At 38.6% G+C, this 22,729-nt stretch overlaps 2 non-coding genes across 2 annotated transcripts; both read left to right on the forward strand.

The window, feature by feature from the left end:
- Nucleotides 1–5,614: 5,614 nt before the first annotated feature.
- LOC116111792 lies at nucleotides 5,615–5,716 on the forward strand. Its single transcript, XR_004125114.1, has one exon. It is a non-coding gene; the product is annotated as a small nucleolar RNA R71 (small nucleolar RNA).
- An 11,752-nt stretch (nucleotides 5,717–17,468) lies between these two features.
- On the forward strand, nucleotides 17,469–17,570 carry LOC116111793. The gene has a single exon (XR_004125115.1). It is a non-coding gene; the product is annotated as a small nucleolar RNA R71 (small nucleolar RNA).
- The last annotated feature ends 5,159 nt before the right edge of the window (nucleotides 17,571–22,729 follow it).

Raw genomic sequence — 22,729 nt, forward strand, 5'->3', positions numbered from 1 at the left:
CACAATCACCCAATGCACGAACTACTCTTCCTCTAACAAATCAATGCTCAAAATCACCCAAATTCCACAACTCAACCACAACAAAAATTTTCAGATCTACAAACTAAAACTCGAAATTGTGTGATAAAAGGTTAGGGAACCTGAGATCTTACAAAATGAAAGAGTATTCGCCACTAATTGAACCTGAACCAGAAACAGCCCACATTGAAAAGCCCAATTCTTGATCCAAAAATTTTCGTGAAATTTTCGCGAAAATTGTTGTTGAAATGGGTGTTTTGGTGTTTAGGAAGGTTAAGGAGTAAGAATTTGGTTGAAAAAACACTAGGAAGGCAAAGATGAAATTTGAGAAATTTCTCTCAAGTGAATATGAAGAGTTGCGTGAAGAATGGAAAGAAAGTGGGTATTTATAGAAAAGTACCATCGTCGTGGTGAAGAACAAGCTTCGCCGCGACGACGTTCTTTGTGCATGAACCCTAAGAAAACTCAGGTTTCGCGCGGCGAAGAAAAATTCTTCACCGGGGTGAAAACAACAGAGGCAACTCGCCTCGGCGAAGAATTTTCTTCGCCACAGCGATAATGCCTTAGAAAATTTTCAAAAATTTTATCCTACTTTCTTCGCCGCAGCGAAAACTTCCAGGAGCTCACACAATTTTCAGGTTGCTTCACCCCGGTGAAGAACAATCTTCGCCGCGGCGAAGTCTGGGACTTTCACAAGGAATTCTTCTTCACAATGCTTCGCCCCGGCGAAGTCTGGAGCATTTTAATTCCTTTCTTTGGCTGAAAACTTCACCTGAAACACCCACAAACACACACATTAAAAATCATACAAACTCATAATGAATTCAAAAAAATTCAAACAACCAAAATGAAAAACAAACAATTAAAAACACTTGGGTTGCTCCCAAGAAGCACTTGTTTAGCTCGACTCTCTCAATCCTTCAAGTGGATGTCAAGCCAGATTGGGATGATTTGCAACTCATCATCCCACTATGTAGGACTTCAATCTCTGTCCATTTACGTAAAGGGTGCCTTTTCTTCATGTGACACTTCCACCGCTCCGTAGGGTGAACTCTTGTCACTGTGAACAGTCCGGACCATCGAAACTTAAGTTTTCGGGAAAAAGCCTAAGTCTGAATTGAACAACAACACCTTCGCCCTACTTCAAAGTCCTTCTTCCGGATATGCTTGTCATGCACACTTTGTCTTCTCTTCGTAAATCGGGCATTCTCATATGCACGAGACGAAACTCATCGAGTTCGTTCAAAGTCAATATCCTTTCTTCTCCAGCAGCTTTCAAGTCCATGTTAGCTGCTTGACTGCCCAATATGCTTTATGCTCGAGTTTACCGGCAAGTGGCATGCTTTCCCATAAACCATCCTAAATAGAGGACATACCAATCAGAGTCTTAAAAGCGATTCGGTATGCTATAGTGCGTCATCCAGCTTCGTGACCAATCTTCTAGATGCATTAACTGTCTTTCAAAATCCATTGAGTTCTCTATTCGACAGTTCCACTTGCCGCCATTTGCAGATGGTAAGGTGTTGCAACTCTATGTGTCACTCCATACTTACTCAATAGTGCATCCATTTGCCTATTGCAAAAGTGAGATCCTCCATTACTAATGATGCCCGTGGTACCCCAAACCTTCAGAAAATATTCTTTCTCACAAACTTAATCACTACCCTAGCATCATTAGTCGGCAATGCAACTGCCTCAACCCACTTCGACACGTAATTCACCGCTACCAAGATATATGTGTTCCCAAAGAAACTTGGGAGGGACCATGAAATCAATCCCCCCACACATCAAAAAGTTCAACCACATGATGTGTGTTCAATGGCACTCATCTCTTTTTGAAATATACCCATCCGTGACATTGGTCACACTCTTGAATCATCCGGAAGGAATCCTTAAAGAGGGTTGGCCAATAAAAACCGATTGTAAAACCTTGGCTGCTGTCCTATCTCCCTAAATGGCGCACCTACTTCCTTCTCGTGACAAAGCCGTAGAATGCTTTCCATCCCCTCCTCCGAGACACCATCTCCGTATCATTTGATCAGTACAAGTGTCTGTATAGAAATGGTTCTTCCCAAAAGTAGTACTTAAATCTAAAGAGAATTTTCTCTTTTGTTGGTAAGTCATACCACTTAGGAGCACCTTTGATGACAAATAGTTTGCAAAATCCGCATACCATGGTGCTTCTCCACTCTCATCAACTTCTCATTGGAAATGTTTCTCTAATTGGCATTCCTCCTATTTCCCTTGATTGGTCTCTCAATTCTCGACAAGTGATCAGCCACCACATTTTCCGAACCCCTTCTTGTCCGAATTTCCAACCGAACCTCGAAGTAGTAAAATCCATCTTATCAGCCGAGGTTTTGCTTCTGCTTTGCCAATAGGGCCTGAGTGCTGATGGTCCGTGTAGACAATCACCTTTGCAACTAACAAGTAAGAACGAACTTGTCAAAAGCCAAAACTACAGCCAACAATTCTTTCAGTGGTGGTGTAATTCAATTGTGCATCAACGAGTGTTTTGCTAGCATACTGAATTACATGCAACACTTGTTTTTCCTCTGTCCTAAAACTACCCCTAAAGAAAAATCACTGCATCACACATCAATTCAAAAGGTAGTCCCCAATCGGGAACTGCAATAATAGGTGCAGATACTAATAATTTTTTCAGAGTTAGAAAGGCATGCATGCAATCATCATTAAAGTAAAAAACAACATCTTTATTCAACAAATTGCAAAGGGGTTTAGAAATCTTAAAAAAATCCTTGATGAAGTGTCTGTAAACCCGCAGCCCCAAGAAACTTCGGACTGCTTTGACATTGATGGTGGTCGCAGCTTCTCACTCACTTCTGTCTTTGCTCGATCAACTTCTATTCCATCTTAGAGATCCTATGCCTGAGTACTATTCCCTCTGGACCATGAAGTGACACTTCTCCCAATTGAGCCACAAGTTTGTCTCCTTACATCGTTGCAAAACAAAAGAAAGATTAGTTAGACAGCTATCAAATGTGAACCAAAAACTGAGAAGTCATCCATGAAGACTTCTATAAACCGTTCCACATGTCTCCAAAGATTGACATCATGCATCTTTGAAATGTTGCTGGTGCATTGCATAACCCAAAAGGCATCATTCGGTAAGTAAAGGTGCCGTAGGGGCAAGTGAAGGTCGTCTTCTCTTGATCCTCAGGAGCGATGGCAATTTGGTTTATCTCTACCCATCTAGGAAACAATAATAGGCATGTCCTGCCAACCTCTCCAACATTGATCAATGAAAGGTAATGGAAAATGATCCTTCCTTGTTGCCTCATTCAATTTACGGTAATCAATGCAACTCTCACGCCGTCACTGTCCTCGTTGGTATCAACTCGTACTTATCTTTACCACCGTGATACCTCCCTTCTTCGGAACCACTTGTACCGGGCTCACCCATGGGCTACGACAATAGGATAAATAATCTCCGCATCTAAGAGTTTCACCACATCCTTTCTCACCACTTCCTTCATCGAAGGATTCAATCTCCGTTGTGGTTGCACCCTAGGCTTAAAATCATCCTCCATGAGTATCTTATGCATGCAAATGATGGCGAGATACCTCTAATGTCCGAAATGGTCCATCCAATTGCTAGTCTAGTTTCCCTCAAAACCCTAATCAACTGCTCTTCCTCTAATGTACTCAAACCTGAACTAATGTCACCGGGAAAGTTTCTGAGTCTCCAAGATAAAATATTTGAGGTGGGAAGGTAAAGGTTTCAATTCAAGCTTTGGAGGTTTTTCATTTTTTTCTTCTCCTTCTCTTTATCAAAATCAAACCCTCAAATTCTACATCTTGACTCTCATCAATCAGTTGAAGTGCTTCTAACATCCTAGCACATTCATTACTCGCCGACTCATCTACCTCTACTGTTTTTTATTTGGCTATACACGCTCTAGAGGTAATTGGGGTGTTTTCTTCCATGGATTCCTCAACCAATTGTCCACCACATCGATACTAAAACATGATCTGTTTCAGATGGAAAATTCATCGCCTCAAAGACATTGAAAGTTACTGTTTCATCTTGAACTCTCAACAGTAACTTCCTTCCTGCACATCAATAAGTGCTCTCCCCGTGGCCAAGAATGGTCGGCCCAAAATCATAGGAATTTCCTTATCCTTTCCATGTCCAACACCCCAAAATCTAATGGAAAAATTATTTGCCCACCTTTACCAATACGTCTCACTATCCCCTGGGTGTTTATTGACATATCCGCTAGTTACGACATGATCGTTAGCTTCACTTCACTAATTCCTAATCTCCTAAAAAACAGAAAAGGCATCAATAATACAGCTCCTAGATCACACAAAACATGATCAAACGTAATATCTCCTATAATACAAGGAATAGTAAAACCCCTAGATCTTTGAGCTTCGGGGATAACTTCTTCTGAAGGATGGACTGCACTCCTCCGTGAGCATCACCGTTTCCTTATCTTCTAACTTCCTTTTATTCGATAAGATTTCCTTAAGGAACTTCGCTAACTCGACATCTGCTGCAATGCATCTGCAAAGGAATGTTAATATGCAATTTTTAAAAAATTCAATAAACTTTGAAAATTGCTATCCTGATCTTTTCTTCAATCTCTGAGGAAAAGGCAAGGGTGGGGTGTGATGTGCCAACTCTGTGGTATCTCGGGGAATGGCAAATTCCTCTTCTTTGCCTTTCACCTTTTTCTTTTTCTCTTCCTCCAAACCATTGGTTTTCTTCAAAACAATCTCTTCATCAACTTCCTCATTCGAATCTTCCTTTCTAGTTTGCCAACCTCCTTAGTAGCTTGCTCTACCTCTTCTAAAAAAGTCCCACTTCTCAAAATTATAGCATTTGCTTGCTCATGTGGGTTAGTCACTGTGTTTATTGGGAAGAACCTTGAGGTCTCTCATTTAGCTTCTCGGCAATTGGCCCATCTGTACCTCAAGATTCCGAATGGGCGCCTCTTGATTTCTAAAATTTGTCCTGTATCATTCATAAAACCCATGGTCTCCTACATGAATTTTCCAAACATGTCCTCCAACTTTGTCACTCTTAGATCTCCCGGTTGATTATTTACCCTGGTTGGTTATTTGACAATGTCCTTTGGTTCCATTGACTATTTTGCTGGTTCTGATTGCCCCAAGCCAGATTTGGATGATTCTCACCTGGATTGTATGTGTTGGAGTACGGGTTGTTTGGTTGTCTTGATTCCTGCCAAGTAATTCACTTGCTTCGTTGATGAAGATGACGAAGCAAATGTGTTCCCAACTTGACACTCGCTGCTCACATGGTTTCCTGCACAAAATCACAAGTTAGCTGAGGTGCTGTGATAGAGTTTAAGCATAGTTCCCAACTGTTTCTGAAGTGCCGTGAGTTGGGCTGATATGGCTATAAAGGCATCAACTTCATTAGACCTGAAGATTTCCTGGTGTTGCTCTCTTATTTGGTCTTTGATAGTTGTTGCTTGCCGAAACCTCAAGCAAATCATAGGCCTCTTCTGGTGTTTATCTTGCAAGGCTCCTCCTGAAGGTGCATTCACCATGGTTTGCACATTACCCATTAACATTGTAGAATGTTTGGACTTGAAGCCAAACTGGCAAGCCATGGTGTGGGCATTTCCTCATTAACTCCTTGTATCTCTCCCAAACCTCATACAATGACTCCATCTTGTAGAAATGATGTGATATCATTTCTTAGTTTTGCTGATCTAGATAGAGGGAAGAACTTGGTAAGGAATTTTTGTGCTAGATCATTCAAGTTATGTAGTTCCTGGTGGTAGTGCCATTAACCACCCTTTGCTTTATCCCCAATGAGAATGGGAATAACCTCAACCTAATGGCGTCAACCGACACTCCGTTCGACTTGAAGGTGTCACAAATTTCCAAGAAATTTGCAATGTGCTGATTTAGATCTTCCTTCAAATCACCATTAAATCTAACCAACTGCTGGATCATTTGGAGATTGTCGACTTGATCTCGAAGTTGTTGGCTTGCACTGTAGGTCTAGTAATACTCGACCCACTACCATTCACTGTGGGAACTGAAAACTCCTCAGTGTCCTATTTTCTAGTTCTGCATTTCAACAAACTATTTCTTCTGCTTCTATAACTAAATCCTCTCTTTCTTCTCTCTCTGTTACGTCGTCTGATGGTTCTCTCAATCTCAACAGCAGTAGGAACCACTAGTTGACGTCTCGCTCTTCACATAAACTTCAAAAACAGAAATGAAGGAAAGTGAGATCACAAACCAACTGAAAATTAAAAACAAAAATAAAACAAATAATGATAAAAACAAAAATAAAAAAACCTCCAATCTAGCTAATATAGAAAGACTCAATGTTAACTTAAAATCCTCGGCAACGGTGCCAAAAACTTGATGCGTATATTCAAAACATGCAATGTGTAGCAAGTATACTAGTCGCACAAGTAATAGAGTGATGAGGAGGCATCGTTCCACGAGGATTGTTAGATAGCACTAAGCTTCCTACTATTCTCAAGTTGGAGCAATCGATTTCTTTTGGAAAATGGGAGCTATTTCTAATTAAAACTGAACAATAAATTTAAGCTAAAATTAACTATGAATGCGAGATGAAAAAACGGAACAATCAATTCAAGTAAAAAGGGTACGGTTTTTACTTCATTCTGATTTATTGGTTAAACCTAAGAATTAAACTAATCATATTCATATGCATTGGTTGTAAATCGACTCTCCGAAGTGTTAAACATATTCCCAGGCTATGTTTCCTACTCTTCTTTATTAACTTTCTGCACCCAACAATTTGAAAGTTAACAAATCCAAGGTCATTAAGCATAAAGAATCCTACAATTATTTCACTGATTTTTGAATCTATCTCTAGCATCCAATACTACAATGGTGATTACCCAAGAAGCCTAACATGATTCATTTCTCAATGTCACCATGTTCATCACATATAGCATTAGAATTCAGAGAAACACACAATCAAAGCATAATCAAATGAAAATAAATAATCAATCACTTAACCCATTAAATCGAATTACAATAAAAACCCTAACCCAAAATGGGTTAGTTCATAGCTAAATCAACCCTACAAACAAGAAAAACGATAATATTAAAGCTCAACATAATGAAAATGAGAGAAAGACAGAAAATCTCCCCAAATGATGAATCCCCTGGCTCGAAATCAAATCTTCACCCTTGTTACAGCTCAAAATCGTCAAAAATAAATCAAAGGAAATGTAAAAAGCTGCTCAAACCCATTCGATCCCCAACAAAAGGCTAAGTGTTTCTTTTATACCTCGCCAAATTCCCAGAAAACAGCACAAAGTAAAACTGTACGTTTTACAAAACTAGAATTTACGCATCACCGAAATCTGGCCGTGGCGAAGAGAGAAGTAGACATGTTAAGTGGTGGCGTACTTTGCTGCGGCAAAGAATAAGTCTTCGCCGCGGCGAAGCTTCTTGAAAAGTTCTGAAATTACAGAACTGCAACTCTGCTTGCATCGTCGCTTGATTCTTCGATCCTCAGTGCTCTCCCTTGGAAGCAAGCTTCATAGTGCTTTATTCTACTTCAGAACTCTCCCAACTGCTGAGATCCGCTTACTTTGAGTTTAGAATTTCCAATTTTGTCCTATTTGCTCAAAATGTCCATTTTAACCTGAAACACGAAATGTAAAGAAACTAAGCAACAATTCAGGTTAAAATGAACTAGAAAGTACCTGAAATCCGACTAAAAAGTCTAATGAAAACGGTATAATCTAGGATTATCATTCAACATGAGGTCAAAGGACAAAACAAGTACAACCAAAAACTCTTAAAGAAGAATAATTAGGATATGTCCATACAATTTTTCAAACAGAGATAAACCTAAGGTGTTAGATATAGGATCCTATTAATTAGATGGATTGCTATAAGAACTGCTTCTCCTGAAAAAGAACTTGGAACATGGGCAAAAACAATAGAGAATGCATGGTTCCAACAATGCCTATGTTTCTCTCTCCAACACCATTTTGCTGGTATGTCAGTACACAAAGTTTGGCGAACAATGTCATCTAAAGTAAGCAATTCGCAAGATTTACTGAAGTGTACTCCCCACCCAAATAACATCTAAACACTTAATTACATGGAGTGTTGAGTTTGATGAAGGTCGAAATGCATTAAATATTAAAAAGTCAAAATGATGTTTCATAAGATAAACCCAACAATAACAAGTGAAATATCAATAAAGGAAACATAATACCAAGACCCCCCCTTTGTAGAAATTAGCTTGAATCTATCTCTAGCATCCAATACTACAATGGTGATTACCCAAGAGCCTAACATGATTCATTTCTCAATCTCACCATGTTCATCACATATAAGCATTAGAATTCAGAGCAAACACACAATCAAAGCATAATCAAATGAAAATAAAACAATCAATCACTTAACCCATTAAAATCCGAATTACAATCAAAACCCTAACCCAAAATGGGTTAGTTCATAGCTAAATCAACCCTACAAACAAGAAAAACGATAATATTAAAGCTCAGCATAATGAAAATGAGAGAAAAGACAAGAAATCTCCCCAAATGATGAATCCCCTGGTTCGAAATCGAATCTTCACCCTTGTTACAGCTCAAAATCGCTCAAAAATAAATCAAAGGAAATGTAAAAAGCTGCTCAAACCCTATTTGATCCCTAACAAAAAGGCTAAGTGTTTCTTTTATACCTCGCCCAAATTCCCTAGAAAAACACACACAAAGTAAAACTGTGCGTTTTACAAAACTAGAATTTACGACCGTCGCCGTGGCAAAGAAAGAAGCAGATATGTTAAGTGGTTGGCGTACTTCGCTGCGGCAAAGAATAAGTCTTCGCTGTGGCAAAGCTTCTTGAAAAGTTCTGAAATTACAGAACTGCCACTCTGCTTGCATCTTCGCTTGATTCTTCGATCCTCGGTGCTCTCCCTTGGAAGCAAGCTTCATAGTGTTTTATTCTGCTTCAGAACTCTCCCAACTTCTGAGATCCGCTTACTTTTGAGTTTAGAATTTCAATTTTGTCCTTATTTGCTCAAAATGTCCACTTTAACCTGAAACACAAAATGTAAAGAATTAAGCAACAATCCAGGTTAAAATGAACTAGAAAGTACCTGAAATCCGACTAAAAAGTCTAATGAAAACGGTATAATCCACGGATTATCAAATACCCCCAAACTAAACATATGCTCGTCCCCGAGCATACGGTACAAAACTAAAGGGAACGAAAACAATAAACTATGAACAAAAACACAAAACACACACACATCAAAACTGAAAGATGAACAAAAACCAACAAGACTCAAATTCAACAAACGAATTCCCTAGAAATTACACAAGTCTCAAAAGTTGTTGAAAAATTATTATTAGGAAATGTTCAACACTCCAAGAAGTTATAAGCTATATCGACTATCTTCCTCAATCAATTCACCAAGTAGGTGATCCCCACTTCAATCCACATTCCAACTTCCCAGATTATTTTATGCAAAAATGTAAAGTTTATCAAATGGTGACGAACTCCATAATCCTAAATATCGAACTACTCTCCACTAATGAGGACTAGAGAAAGATAAGAATCAAAAGGTCTTTAAAAGCTTGTAACGTTAGGCTCAGGTAGTGGGTTCCAAGAAAAATGATAGGAATAACAAAGTAAGAAAACTCAGTTTCCTAATGCAAAAACTAACATCAAATCGAACTCCACTTCTTCTTAACCACCAATTGGAATGTCCACTAATTCACAACCCTCAAACGTGTATTTTTCTTATTCCAGAAACCATAAATGCGGAGGAATCTCGTTTAAGATGTACGTGGCGTTATTATACTAGAGGCTGCCAAGTACTGCTAGGCAGTTTTTAAGGCAGGTTCTGGTTTCCAGTCGGTACACCCTTAAACTATGCAGATTTCTTTTTTTTTTTTTTTTTATATGAAAAATTCATTTTGATAACTTTGTATATACAGTATGGTTTTTCTGTTTTATATATGGAATAATTTTAGTACAATTATATTTTCATTAAAATTTATTTAGGGCCTTTAATTTATAGACAATGAATATTATGTGCATTTTTAATCTAGTATATACGAAATTTTATATTTAAAAAAAAAAAAAAANAAAAAAAAAAAAAAAAAAAAAGGTACAAGAAGGCTCCCTGGTTAATCCGTGAAGTGTCTCTCCACAATGAACACCCGGTCTCGGACTTTTCATCACCCATAATCTGTCAAAACAATTGAAACTGTGGTGTCCCTTGTGTTAGCACAAATTCACAAACTAACTTGAAAATATTACAACCTAATCTCGTCATTTCAACAACTACCAAATTAACATAAACAACTAAAACAACTAAACAAAATCCAAAACAAAAATAAAACTGAGTTTAATGTTTAAAATGAACAACAAAATCAAATAAAAACAAATAACATAAAGAAAAACAAAAACAGGTGCTCCGGCTCATTCTTCTTCTTCCTCTTCATTCTCCTCTTCTTTCGACTCAGAGCCCATCCACTCATCTGAGTCCCAGTCTACACATTGGTATGCTGAAGCATCAACGTTGAGTTCTTTAAAGCTATTCTTCTACATCTCATACATTATCTGGGTCTGCTCAACCAACCAATCTTGACGTTTTGCCATATGTTTCATTAAACCCATCATCTGCTGCATCATCTCTTTCTGTGTAGCTGTGGAGTTGGATGATGTGGCAAGGCCTGTTCTCTGCCTTTTTGCCCTTGCTCTTGGTTGCGCAGCTTCCGGACGGTCAAGGTGCTTCCTATAATACTCTTAGTCTAGAACTAGGGCAGCATGAATACGGTGCTCGTCATCCTGAATCTCGACTCCAGCTCTAAGGCACAAGGCTGTGATGAGATGTGGGAAACCGTAACTTGTTCGCCCTGGTTTGGAGGCCTGCTTAATGCTGTTCCAGATCATGTCTCCCACATCGATACTCTTCCCTGTGGCAATAGAGTAAAGCAATACTGCCTTCTCATGAGTAACTGTGCTGTAGTGCGATTCCGGCATCAATTTCATACTGACAAAATATTGCCACAGTCGAGCCATCAGTGTCAACTGAGTTCCCTAAGAGTCTTCTTCTATTTCTTCAATACTGCCCAATCTGCATCTGGTTTTGCAATGACCGGAAGGATAATACTGTCCTTAAACTGTGATCTCTTAAACTGTACGTACTCATCCTAGAAAATTTCAGGCAGGTTATAGAACTCATTGATCACCCTTTCCGTAAATGGTACATCAACCCCTCTTACCAAAACTGTACCTTCCAAACAATCCAGGAGATTGGCATAGAACTCCCTTACTAACGGCTCTACAGCCGCTTGTTTAGGAGCACTCATAAACATCTCTCAACGTCTCCCTCTACTCCAGTCCAAGGCCTGACTCGCGGTCAATCCGCGCTCAGGAATAATACCCTTATCCTTTCTTTGGATTGCCCTCTCATACCTTTTACGGGCTTCCTCACTAACAAAACGATTGTCAACTTTCTTGCCTTTGCCCTTACCCTTGTATGGATGCTTAATTTTGGCAGGCATTGTTCACAATTAAAGTTCATTAAAAAATTATACCCCAACAATTCAAACCTAGTTGTTCTACACAACCAATTCAATCCTGCAAAAACAAACAACACTTCCAAAAATTCGCACTTTACCCCCCAAACTTCAAATTTTCAATTTTACACAAACACTCCAATATTTCAAAAACCCACACTCCTCACAATCACCCAATGCACGAACTACTCTTCCTCTAACAAAATCAATGCTCAAAATCACCCAAATTCCACAACTCAACCACAACAAAAATTTTCAGATCTACAAACTAAAACTCGAAATTGTGTGATAAAAAGGTTAGGGAACCTGAGATCTTACCAAAATGAAAGAGTATTCGCCACTAATTGAACCTGAACCAGAAACAGCCCACATTGAAAAGCCCCAAATTCTTGATCCAAAAATTTTCGTGAAATTTTCGCGAAAATTGTTGTTGAAATGGGTTGTTTTGGTGTTTAGGAAGGTTAAGGAGTAAGAATTTGGTTGGAAAAACACTAGGAAGGCAAAAGATTGAATTTTGAAAATTTTTCTCTCAAGTGAATATGAAGAGTTGCGTGAAGAATGAAAAAGAAAAGTGGGTATTTATAGAAAAGTACCATCGTCGTGGTGAAGAACAAGCTTCGCCGCGACGACGTTCTTTGTGCATGAACCCTAAGAAAACTCAGGTTTCGCCGCGGCGAAGAAAAATTCTTCACCGGGGTGAAAACATACAGAGGCAACTCGCCTCGGCGAAGAATTTTCTTCGCCACAGCGATAATGCCTTAGAAAATTTTCAAAAATTTTATCCTACTTTCTTCGCCGCAGCGAAAACTTCCAGGAGCTCACACAATTTTCAGGTTGCTTCACCCCGGTGAAGAACAATCTTCGCCGCGGCGAAGTCTGGGACTTTCACAAGGAATTCTTCTTCACAATGCTTCGCCCCGGCGAAGTCTGGAGCATTTTAATTCCTTTCTTTGGCTGAAAACTTCACCTGAAACACCCACAAACACACACATTAAAAATCATACAAACTCATAATGAATTCAAACAAATTCAAACAACCAAAATGAAAAACAAACAATTAAAAACACTTGGGTTGCCTCCCAAGAAGCACTTGTTTAGCTCGACTCTCTCAATCCTTCAAGTTAGGATGTCAAGCCAGATTGGGATGGATTTGCAACTCATCATCCCAACTATGTAGGACTTCAATCTCTGTCCATTTACCGTAAAGGTGCCCTTTTCTTCATGTGACACTTCCACCGCTCCGTATGGGTGAACTCTTGTCACTGTGAACAGTCCGGACCATCGAAACTTAAGTTTTCCGGGAAAAAGCCTAAGTCTAGAATTGAACAACAACACCTTCTGCCCTACTTCAAAGTCCTTCTTCCGGATATGCTTGTCATGCCACCTTTTTGTCTTCTCTTCGTAAATCCGGGCATTCTCATATGCATCGAGACGAAACTCATCGAGTTCGTTCAAAGTCAATATCCTTTCTTCTCCAGCAGCTTTCAAGTCCATGTTTAGCTGCTTGACTGCCCAATATGCTTTATGCTCGAGTTCTACCGGCAAGTGGCATGCTTTCCCATAAACCATCCTAAATAGAGACATACCAATCAGAGTCTTAAAAGCGATTCGGTATGCCTATAGTGCGTCATCCAGCTTCCGTGACCAATCTTTCCTAGATGCATTAACTGTCTTTTCTAAAATCCCATTGAGTTCTCTATTCGACAGTTCCACTTGCCCGCTCATTTGCAGATGGTAAGGTGTTGCAACTCTATGTGTCACTCCATACTTACTCAATAGTGCATCCATTTGCCTATTGCAAAAGTGAGATCCTCCATTACTAATGATTGCCCGTGGTACCCCAAACCTTCAGAAAATATTCTTTCTCACAAACTTAATCACTACCCTAGCATCATTAGTCGGCAATGCAACTGCCTCAACCCACTTCGACACGTAATTCACCGCTACCAAGATATATGTGTTCCCAAAAGAACTTGGGAAGGGACCCATGAAATCAATCCCCCACACATCAAAAAGTTCAACCACAATGATGTTGTTCAATGGCATCTCATCTCTTTTTGAAATATTACCCATCCGTTGACATTGGTCACACTCTTGAATCATCCGGAAGGAATCCTTAAAGAGGGTTGGCCAATAAAAACCCCGATTGTAAAACCTTGGCTGCTGTCCTATCTCCCCTAAAATGGCCACCTACTTCCTTCTCGTGACAAAGCCGTAGAATGCTTTCCATCCCCTCCTCCGAGACACATCTCCGTATCATTTGATCAGTACAGTGTCTGTATAGAAATGGTTCTTCCCAAAAGTAGTACTTCAAATCTAAGAAGAATTTTCTCTTTTGTTGGTACGTCATACCACTTAGGAGCACCTTTGATGACAAATAGTTTGCAAAATCCGCATACCATGGTGCTTCTTCCACTCTCATCAACTTCTCATTCGGAAATGTTTCTCTAATTGGCATTTCCTCCTTATTTCCCTTGATTGGTCTCTCAATTCTCGACAAGTGATCAGCCACCACATTTTCCGAACCCCTTCTTGTCTCGAATTTCCAACTCGAACTCCTGAAGTAGTAAAATCCATCTTATCAGCCGAGGTTTTGCTTCTTGCTTTGCCAATAGGTGCCTGAGTGCTGAATGGTCCGTGTAGACAATCACCTTTGCACCTAACAAGTAAGAACGAAACTTGTCAAAAGCAAAAACTACAGCCAACAATTCTTTTTCAGTGGTGGTGTAATTCAATTGTGCATCAACGAGTGTTTTGCTAGCATACTGAATTACATGCAACACTTTGTTTTTCCTCTGTCCTAAAACTACCCCTAAAGAAAAATCACTAGCATCACACATCAATTCAAAAGGTAGTCCCCAATCGGGAACTGCAATAATAGGTGCAGATACTAATAATTTTTTCAGAGTTAGAAAGGCATGCATGCAATCATCATTAAAGTAAAAAACAACATCTTTATTCAACAAATTGCAAAGGGGTTTAGAAATCTTAAAAAAATCCTTGATGAAGTGTCTGTAAACCCCGCATGCCCCAAGAAACTTCGGACTGCTTTGACATTTGATGGTGGTCGCAGCTTCTCAATCACTTCTGTCTTTGCTCGATCAACTTCTATTCCATCCTTAGAGATCCTATGCCTGAGTACTATTCCCTCTTGGACCATGAAGTGACACTTCTCCCAATTGAGCACCAAGTTTGTCTCCTTACATCGTTGCAAAACAAAAGAAAGATTAGTTAGACAGCTATCAAATGATGAACCAAAAACTGAGAAGTCATCCATGAAGACTTCTATAAACCGTTCCACCATGTCTCCAAAGATTGACATCATGCATCTTTGAAATGTTGCTGGTGCATTGCATAACCCAAAAGGCATCATTCGGTAAGTAAAGGTGCCGTAGGGGCAAGTGAAGGTCGTCTTCTCTTGATCCTCAGGAGCGATGGCAATTTGGTTATATCCTGAATACCCATCTAGGAAACAATAATAGGCATGTCCTGCCAACCTCTCCAACATCTGATCAATGAAAGGTAATGGAAAATGATCCTTCCTTGTTGCCTCATTCAATTTACGGTAATCAATGCATACTCTCCAGCCCGTCACTGTCCTCGTTGGTATCAACTCGTTACTCTTATTCTTTACCACCGTGATACCTCCCTTCTTCGGAACCACTTGTACCGGGCTCACCCATGGGCTATCGACAATAGGATAAATAATCTCCGCATCTAAGAGTTTCACCACATCCTTTCTCACCACTTCCTTCATCGAAGGATTCAATCTCCGTTGTGGTTGCACCCTAGGCTTAATATCATCCTCCATGAGTATCTTATGCATGCAAAATGATGGCGAGATACCTCTAATGTCCGAAATGGTCCATCCAATTGCTAGTCTATGTTCCCTCAACACCCTAATCAACTGCTCTTCCTCTAATGTACTCAAACCTGAACTAATGATCACCGGGAAAGTTTCTGAGTCTCCAAGATAAAATATTTGAGGTGGGAAGGTAAAGGTTTCAATTCAAGCTTTGGAGGTTTTTCATTTTTTTCCTTCTCCTTCTCTTTATCAAAATCAAACTCCTCAAATTCTACATCTTGACTCTCATCAATCAGTTGAAGTGCTTCTAACATCCTAGCACATTCATTACTCGCCGACTCATCTACCTCTACTGTTTTTTATTTGGCTATACACGCTTCTAGAGGTAATTATGGGGTGTTTTCTTCCATGGATTCCTCAACCAATTTGTCCACCACATCGATACTAAAACATGAATCTGTTTCAGATGGAAACTTCATCGCCTCAAAGACATTGAAAGTTACTGTTTCATCTTGAACTCTCAACAGTAACTTTCCTTCCTGCACATCAATAAGTGCTCTCCCCGTGGCCAAGAATGGTCGGCCCAAAATCATAGGAATTTCCTTATCCTCTTCCATGTCCAACACCACAAAATCTAATGGAAAAATTATCTTGCCCACCTTTACCAATACGTCCTCTACTATCCCCCTCGGGTGTTTTATTGACATATCCGCTAGTTGTAACGACATGATCGTTAGCTTCACTTCACTAATTCCTAATCTCCTAAAAACAGAAAAAGGCATCAAATTAATACTAGCTCCTAGATCACACAAAACATGATCAAACGTAATATCTCCTATAATACAAGGAATAGTAAAACTCCCTAGATCTTTGAGCTTCGGGGATAACTTCTTCTGAAGGATGGACTGCACTCCTCCGTGAGCATCACCGTTTCCTTATCTTCTAACTTCCTTTTATTCGATAAGATTTCCTTAAGGAACTTCGCATAACTCGACATCTGCTGCAATGCATCTGCAAAAGGAATGTTAATATGCAATTTTTTAAAAATTTCAATAAACTTTGAAAATTGCTTATCCTGATTCTTTTTCTTCAATCTCTGAGGAAAAGGCACGGGCGAGGTGTGATGTGCCAACTCTGGAGGTATCTCGGGGAATGGCAATTTCTCCTTCTTCTTTTGCCTTTCATCCTTTTTCTTTTTCTCTTCCTCCAAACCACTTGGTTTCTCTTCAACAACAATCTCTTCATCAACTTCCTCATTCGAATCTTCCTTTCTAGTTTGCTCAACCTCCTTAGTAGCTTGCTCTACCTCTTCTAAAACTGTCCCACTTCTCAAAATTATAGCATTTGCTTGCTCATGTGGGTTAGTCACTGTGTTTATTGGTAAAGAACCTTGAGGTCTCTCATTTAGCTTCTCGGCCAATTGGCCCATCTGTACCTCAAGATTCCGAATGGGCGCCTCTTGATTTCTAAAATTTGTCCTCGTATCATTCATAAAACCCATGGTCTCCTACATGAATTTTCCAAACATGTCCTCCAACTTTGTCACTCTTAGATCTCCCGGTTGATTATTTACCCCTGGTTGGTTATTTGACAATGTCCTTTGGTTCCATTGACTATTTTGCTGGTTCTGATTGCCCCAAGCCAGATTTGGATGATTTCTCCACCCTGGATTGTATGTGTTGGAGTACGGGTTGTTTGGTTGTCTCTGATTTCCTGCCAAGTAATTCACTTGCTTCGTTGATGAAGATGACGAAGCAAATGTGTTCCCAACTTGACACTCGCTGCTCACATGGTTTCCTGCACAAAAATCACAAGTTAGCTGAGGTGCTTGAATAGAGTTTACCTGCATAGTTCCCAACTGTTTCTGAAGTGCCGTGAGTTGGGCTGATATGGCTATAAAGGCATCAACTTCATTAAGACCTGAAGATTTCCTTGGTGTTGCTCTCTTATTTGGTCTTTGATAGTTGTTGCTTGCCGAAACCTCAAGCAACTCATAGGCCTCTTCTGGTGTCTTATTCTGCAAGGCTCCTCCTGAAGCTGCATTCACCATGGTTTGCACATTACCCATTAATCCATTGTAGAATGTTTGGACTTGAAGCCAAACTGGCAAGCCATGGTGTGGGCATTTCCTCATTAACTCCTTGTATCTCTCCCAAACCTCATACAATGACTCCATCTTGTAGAAATGATGTGATATCATTTCTTAGTTTTGCTGATCTAGCTAGAGGGAAGAACTTGGTAAGGAATTTTTGTGCTAGATCATTCCAAGTTATGATAGTTCCTGGTGGTAGTGCCATTAACCACCCCTTTGCTTTATCCCCCAATGAGAATGGGAATAACCTCAACCTAATGGCGTCATCCGACACTCCGTTCGACTTGAAGGTGTCACAAATTTCCAAGAAATTTGCAATGTGCTGATTTAGATCTTCCTTCAAATCACCATTAAATCTAACCAACTGCTGGATCATTTGGATGATTGTCGACTTGATCTCGAAGTTGTTGGCTTGCACTGTAGGTCTAGTAATACTCGACCCACTACCATTCACTGTGGGAACTGAAAACTCCCTCAGTGTCCTATTTTCTAGTTCTGCCATTTCAACAACTATTTCTTCTGCTTCTATAACTAAATCCTCTCTTTCCCTTCTCTCTCTGTTACGTCGTCTGATGGTTCTCTCAATCTCAACAGCAGTAGGAACCACTAGTTGACGTCTCGCTCTTCACATAAACTTCAAAAACAGAAATGAAGGAAAGTGAGATCACAAACCAACTGAAAATTAAAAACAAAAATAAAACAAATAATGATAAAAACAAAAATAAAAAAACCTCCAATCTAGCTAACTATAGAAAGACTCAATGTTAACTTAAAACATTCCTCGGCAACGGTGCCAAAAACTTGATGCGTATATTCACAAACATGCAATGTGTAGCAAGTATACTAGTCGCACAAGTAATAGAGTGATGAGTGAGCATCGTTCCCACGAGGATTGTTAGCTAAGCACTAAGCTTCCTACTATTCTCAAGTTGGAGCAATCGATTTCTTTTGGATAAATGGGAGCTATTTCTAATTAAAACTGAACAATAAATTTTAAGCTAAAATTAACTATGAATGCGAGATGAAAAACACGGATAACAATCAATTCAAGTAAAACGGGTACGGTTTTTACTTCATTCTGATTTTATGGGTTAAACCTAAGAATTAAACTAAATTCATATTCATATGCATTGGTTGTAAATCGAACTCTCCGAAGTGTTAAACATACCTTCCCAGGCTATGTTTTCCTACTCTTCTTTATTAACTTTCTGCACCCAACAATTTGAAAGTTAACAAATCCAAGGTCATTAAGCATAAGAATCCTACAATTATTTCACTGATTTTTGAATCTATCTCTAGCATCCAATACTACAATGGTGATTACCCAAGAAGCCTAACATGATTCATTTCTCAATGTCACCATGTTCATCACATATAAGCATTAGAATTCAGAGCAAACACACAATCAAAGCATAATCAAATGAAAATAAAATAATCAATCACTTAACCCATTAAAATCCGAATTACAATAAAAACCCTAACCCAAAATGGGTTAGTTCATAGCTAAATCAACCCTACAAACAAGAAAAACGATAATATTAAAGCTCAACATAATGAAAATGAGAGAAAAGACAAGAAATCTCCCCAAATGATGAATCCCCTGGCTCGAAATCAAATCTTCACCCTTGTTACAGCTCAAAATCGCTCAAAAATAAATCAAAGGAAATGTAAAAAGCTGCTCAAACCCTATTCGATCCCCAACAAAAAGGCTAAGTGTTTCTTTTATACCTCGCCCAAATTCCCCAGAAAACACGCACAAAGTAAAACTGTACGTTTTACAAAACTAGAATTTACGACCATCACCGAAATCTGGCCGTGGCGAAGAGAGAAGTAGACATGTTAAGTGGCTGGCGTACTTTGCTGCGGCAAAGAATAAGTCTTCGCCGCGGCGAAGCTTCTTGAAAAGTTCTGAAATTACAGAACTGCAACTCTGCTTGCATCGTCGCTTGATTCTTCGATCCTCAGTGCTCTCCCTTGGAAGCAAGCTTCATAGTGCTTTATTCTACTTCAGAACTCTCCCAACTGCTGAGATCCGCTTACTTTTGAGTTTAGAATTTCCAATTTTGTCCTTATTTGCTCAAAATGTCCATTTTAACCTGAAACACGAAATGTAAAGAACTAAGCAACAATTCAGGTTAAAATGAACTAGAAAGTACCTGAAATCCGACTAAAAAGTCTAATGAAAACGGTATAATCTACGGATTATCATTCAACATGAGGTCAAAGGACAAAACAAGTACAACCAAAAACTCTTAAAGAAGAATAATTAGGATATATGTCCATACAATTTTTCAAACAGAGATAAACCTAAGGTGTTAGATTATAGGATCCTATTAATTAGATGGATTGCTATAAGAACTGCTTCTCCTGAAAAAGAACTTGGAACATGGGCAAATAACAATAGAGAATGCATGGTTCCAACAATGTGCCTATGTTTTCTCTCTCCAACACCATTTTGCTCTGGTATGTCAGTACACAAAGTTTGGCGAACAATGTCATCTAAAGTAAGCAATTCGCAAGATTTACTTGAAGTGTACTCCCCACCCAAATAACATCTAAACACTTAATTACAATGGAGTGTTGAGTTTTGATGAAGGCTCGAAATGCATTATAAATATTAAAAAAGTCAAAATGATGTTTCATAAGATAAACCCAACAATAACAAGTGAAATCATCAATAAAGGAAACATAATACCAAGACCCCCCTTTTGTAGAAATAGGGTAAGGTCCCCACACATCTAAATGAACTAAATCAAATGGGGCAAAAAAGGAAGAAACACTTAGAATAAAAGGTAAAGCAAAAATTTTTGCAAATTTACAACTAGAACAATTTGAGATATCATGAGTTTGCATATTTCCCAATGCTCCTGTGGAAGCTAGGTACTTTAAACGAGAGGCCAAAAAATGACCAAGACGAGAGTGCCATAAATAAAAACTAGAAGAAGAACTACTTAAGCAAAATGATGACAAGTCAACACTAAAAGCTACAACATCTGGTGCTTTTAGTGTATCCAAAACATATAATCCCTCTTGCCTATGGCCTGTCCTAATCAGCTTCTGGGATTGTGGATCCTGTACATGATAAGAAATGTGGAAGAAAAAAGGATTGAGGATTGAGTAACCAGAGTCACATAATTGGCCAATAAACAATATTCGTTGTAAGTTTAGGAATGTGGTAAACATTAGGAAGAGATATATTTTGCGTGGCAATTGAATCGACACCTACTAAAGACATAAGAATGCCATCAACAGTCATGACAAACATAGATGATTTAGAGCATAATGAAGTAAAAGATGAGGAATCATGTGACATATGATGAGAAGCTTCAGAGTCTAAAACCCACATGGTAGAAGGGATACTTGAAGAACTTGACAAACCCATAAGAGACGAGACAAACAAAGATTGAAGAGAATCATTGTTTTCACTAGCCATAATGAAAATCAGCACAATTATGTCACCAAATAAACTTCCCAATGAAAAGAAAATTTCCAAAATAGTCCTCCAGAAAATCAAATTACAAGACAATCCTAAAAGTTTTTAAACCTACAAACAGTCTCCCAAAAATATCCTACAGGTTTGAAAACTTGTAGCCAGGCCCCTGCGATCTGGGTTTCTTCAATTTGGCTAATCCTTCAACCCACAATACACCACAAGCTCAGCCCTATCCAGCACCGACCAACCAACAATAGTTCATGCATAAAAACACCCACAAATTCAACCACAAATCACCACAAGAAGAAAATGGGATCATTTGCTCTGATACCATATTAACATACTCAAAGATTTAAAGAAGATTTCGAAAGGAAAACTAGGGCTCCATATATTAAGATTAACCCGAAAAGAAGAGAGTAAATTTACATATACATACAACTAAGTAAAAATACTAAACTACCCTTAAGAATAAGAAAAAGTACATATAAATGCTAATAGAGTCAACCCAAGCACAAACACGCAAAATATTTGCCAGTAGTTTGTTGCATTAGGCTTGTCGTAATCACTAAACACGCTTTCTTCCATAGTAACCAAAAACGACGCATAAAGAGTTGTAACATACCTACCACATTCTTTAGGGCTATGTTTAGGAGGTAGACTTGATAAGAATATTTATATTAAGAATTAATTAGAAACATTAAATATAAAGGAGATTGGGTATATCCAATCCTAGTCTCCTAAAAATGCATCCAAAACATGGGATCCCAATAATCCCACTCCTCAGATATACCCTAATACACATAGTTGGAATATAAAACTCAGAACTACAATGCAAACATGCGCCGTTCTAGGGCATAAAGCAATCCCATATTTCTAGTCCTTGAGTGGTGTTGTAAAGGTACAGCAGCGAGCATCCTGAATTGCTCTCAAAATACAACGTGAATTTGTGATTGTTTTCTTGTTGAATATCGATGCCACTCTTGAGTCGTTTTCTTCGTGTGATACCCTTTTTGCATGGCTTTAAGCTTCATACATCTATTCAAGTAGCAAATAACATATATTAAACTATTAATGGATTATATACAAACAAATGTTGTAGAGTTGGAATTGGATACCAAGAAATGTTCTCTAGTTGTAGAGTTGGAGAAGGAGTCCTTGTAACTAGGCACATGTTGCTGTGAACAAATTTCAGTGGATGCATACAAATAAAGCCTTGTGAAACTATAAATCTAAACAAACCATCAAATTCAGAAACAAAAGAGATTTGTAAAAGTGTATATTAGTATCTTTTCGTGTTTACTATCTATCTTCCCAACACTAAATCCAAATCCAAATCCAAAATTCTTACCACAAATAGATAATAAAATGTATATCACAAATATCCTAAAATTTAAGGCAAAATGGAGAGGTTTCTCTTCATTTATATAGGTTTGAAACCAAAACCCCTAGGAATGACATTCAAATCACATAAAGAAATTTCATCCTTTCTATTTTCACCAAGTAATGTTAAGATCCCTCTTGTCAAAGTAATCCAGTCTATCATAACTCCCAGAAGAATGAAGACTTGCTACATGCTACTTATTATCACTATTTTTAAATAAAATCACTCTTGATATGTTAAGCTTCGGCTTTTACACACAACTGCCTTATGGAAAATGGGATTTTGTCGTGACCATTAATTAAGGCAAGAAAATTGATTCAACATTGACTCATTAGCTAGAAATATGGGACTCCTACCAAAATTGATTTATCTTAGTTTAACCAAAAGGACATAAATTTATTCGAAGTTGATCATCAAACAATAAATTGTTCTAACAAAAGAAAATTAATGTAAAAAAGAAATC

Source organism: Pistacia vera, unplaced genomic scaffold (genome assembly GCF_008641045.1).
Source record: "Pistacia vera cultivar Batoury unplaced genomic scaffold, PisVer_v2 Contig65, whole genome shotgun sequence".
NCBI classification, from domain to species: Eukaryota; Viridiplantae; Streptophyta; class Magnoliopsida; order Sapindales; family Anacardiaceae; genus Pistacia; species Pistacia vera.